Source organism: Mustela erminea, chromosome 8, assembly GCF_009829155.1.
Source record: "Mustela erminea isolate mMusErm1 chromosome 8, mMusErm1.Pri, whole genome shotgun sequence".
NCBI lineage: Eukaryota > Metazoa > Chordata > Mammalia > Carnivora > Mustelidae > Mustela > Mustela erminea.
In genome coordinates, this window is record NC_045621.1 from 60,084,324 (window position 1) to 60,087,670 (window position 3,347).

Sequence of the window (3,347 nt, forward strand, 5' to 3'; positions counted from 1 at the left end):
AGGCTACACATGTTTCAGTCATTGGTTTTACAGGTAACTGATGATACAGACAGTCATGGTTCACACGTGTTTCTTTCAGCTTAGCTACACTCCCCTGCTTTTTTGTCATCTTGAGGTAAGGCAGGCTGGGGTGATGCTGATTCTGGTGTTATCTCCTGATAGACCATTCATCTGCCTCTGCTTGGCATCTGGTTGTCTCACAGGTCATCTTAATGGGAAGTAGTGTCCAGGTTTCTGCTTTTGGGAGCCCTAGAGTTGTCTCTCTCTGCTCTTCTCCATCAGATCCTGGGGAGGTGTTCTTTTAGCAGGAGGGAAAAATCTTTCTCCCTTCATGTTCTTCAAGAACTTGAATTCCTTTAAAGTATTAGGCTTTTGAGAAACAAAGCCATAAACATATCTAAGTTTTACTCTACCACATCCTTTTTCCCAAAGTCACACGAATAATAGAACTCTCTCCTTGAGTGAGAAAAGGGAAAGAAAAGAAACACAAATCTAAACAAAACAAGAAACAATGGCAAAAAAAGACAACTTAATTATTTTCCAGCCGTAAAGGAAAGAACTTCATAGTGACAAGAGTTATTCAATTATACAGTAGGCTGCCTTGGATATGAGTTTATCATCAAAGGATATGTTTCCACTGATTTACCCCATAATGATATTATAAAATTGTTTTAAGCATTGGATATGAGATGGGATGAGATAAAGTTCCTGCCTTGTATGAGAGTCTGAGATAACGGTAACCCTACATTCTACCTTGTCAGGTGTTAACCACAGTGTATTGTAAAGTCTCTAATGAAAAAGGGAAACTATTAAATTCAAAATATGATAGGAAGTATAAAAGCCTGTCACATCGTAGGTGAGCAATATTTTGGGTAAAACTTTATAATATTTAAAAAAAATCTGTTTCTTTGAGAAAATAAAGCTATGTATTATCATAAGTGCAAGTACGTGTAAAGCATTCTTACAAAACCAAAACCTATTTTTAGGGCAAGAATTTGATGATTCATCAAATATTCATGCTAGGTTATAAGCAAGAAAATGAAAGCCCTTTAAAATAAAAATAAAAGTCCACGTAACAGAAATATTCTGATACTTACAAAGTATATTGATATTTTTGCTTTCTCATTTTTAGCTGCCTCTCTTTAAAAGAGTCAAATATTTTCTCTCCAAATTCTTTCACAAATTTGCATGTCATTCTTGTGCAAGGGTAATGCGGAATCTTCTCCGTATCATTTCAGTTTTTACTTTATGTGCTGCCAAAGGGAACACTCTCCAAATTCTTTCAAATAACATGCATGTACCCATGATCAGATTTTTAAAAATAATTATTAAAAATAATCTGAGAGAAATATGGACAAAGACATAAGTATCCAACTGATAGTTGAAATTTTAAAATGCCTAGAAATGATAAGTTCAGCCTGAATATCTAATTGACCTGATATTTCTGTCCTGCCCCACTCTGCGAGGAGTCTGATTTACAGTGGCTTACCGCTTCAGTAAAAATTTGGCAAAGGACCTAATCTATTCTTTTTTAATGTTAGATTTTATTGTTGTTAATGGGAGCTGGAAGGTTAAAGAAAAGTAACTGATGTGGTGTTTAGTATCTAGATATCATCTGCAGTGTTTTCCAAAGAGAGTAGATAAAGTAAGTGTGGGAACCTAAGAATCCAAACATTGCTTTACATCTCCTGGTCAATAAACTAATCACTTACCAGCTTTGCTGCTCAGAGATGTAAACTACTCCATTTTCTCCTCAGTCTTTGTGTGTAGGTTTATTTTCTGCTAACAGAGTTGTTAATTCCTTTACCCACTTCTCGTTAGAGTGGCATTAGTCCTCAGTAATAACTAAAGAATGGCATTGCAGGGAGCACACAGCATTCATAACTTCATCTTACTAAACTACAGTGAATTGAGCTGTGTGAAAAAACTGAATTAGTAAAAAGAATATTTGAAAGCATTGAAAGACATACACAAAATTAAAAACTAATCACTTTTTCTCACTTTCCCTTCTCAAAATTTGTTCCCAGAAAACCCATCATCTTTGCTGATTCTAGGTTTTTCTTCTAGTCTTTTGTATCTAGAGAGTTCTTGTGAGGAAGAAAGCCTTAGAGTTTGGGTGATACGTGCTCCAAAGATCTCCAGCCTGATGATGAAGGGAATACGTGTATCATCAAGTAAGTCAAAAGGAAGCACTACTTTTTATTTTTAAATTACTTCCTTAAATCCATTTATCCACTGAATGAGAAAAGGGAAAGAAAAGGAATACAAACAAAGATAAAACAAAAAAATAACAATAAAAGATAGCTTCCATACATGTGTTAAGTATATATTGAGTACTTTCTATGTACCAGACACTGTTCTCTGTGCTGGGGTCAAAACAAAGGGCAAAAAACTACAATTTCTGCCCTCATGAAGCTTATGCTCTACTGGGACAAAATGAACAGCAACAAAAAATAGTCAGATATATGATATTTAGATACAATTGTCTTAGCCATTGGGTATAATTTCTCTAGATTTTTGCCTTTTTAGTTTGTATGCATAATTTCAATATAGCTCTTTACCTACAAAATTTTTCTCTCTTGTGTCCTTATATAATCTTGCCACTCTGTTCTGTCAAATTCTATTCAAACTTACTAGCACCTATTGAGCTCTCAGAGTGCCTGACACTCTGACAGGTGTTTTGGGAGCTATGTAATAACAAAAGAAATATTCAAATGTTGTCTACCTTCAAGGAACTTCCAATATATGGTTGTTAAACTTTGCACAATAGGATTTATGTCAGTCAGAATATTCATAAGCCTTATAGGCTAGGGGAAGGAAGTTGGAAAGGATGAATTACAAAAAACCTACTTTCTTAAAGAAGATGCCATGGGCCTTTATACTGAAATGAGCCCTGAAGCTCTAGAATGGAAACTTGGAGAAAGGAGATTTTATCTGGCCATGGGAAAGGAATGACCAAAGTTATGAATGATTGTCATACAGTGGGGAGAAAGGAGACATACATCTTCTTTTAAGCAGAAGTAATTTATGGTGCATCATTGAATGTAAATCTGATTGAGGAGGAGAAATTGTTGAAAGTTTTAATTCAAGTTGAATGTTAAGATTCAGAGTTTGACTCAGCATATTACCAAGACTGTATTAATTTGGCCAAACCCTTGGGGAACCCTTAACTGTATGTGTGTTCTGAGTAGGAAGTAGGTGAGTTGATGGGTTCTATTAGATGGTTTGTCAGGGATAGAAAGTTTGTCAAAGAAATAAAGTGTCTCAGAATTGGGCTTCAGTTTGAAGAAAGCAAACTGATGTACATAAATTAGCATGGCTTTCCCAGGTCCTCAGGACAGTCCTTG

General features: G+C 35.3%; 1 pseudogene; it reads right to left on the bottom strand.

Annotated features, from left to right (window-relative positions):
* Window positions 1-1,153: 1,153 nt before the first annotated feature.
* On the bottom strand, window positions 1,154-1,269 carry LOC116597991 (annotated as a pseudogene).
* Between the last annotated feature and the right edge of the window lie 2,078 nt (window positions 1,270-3,347).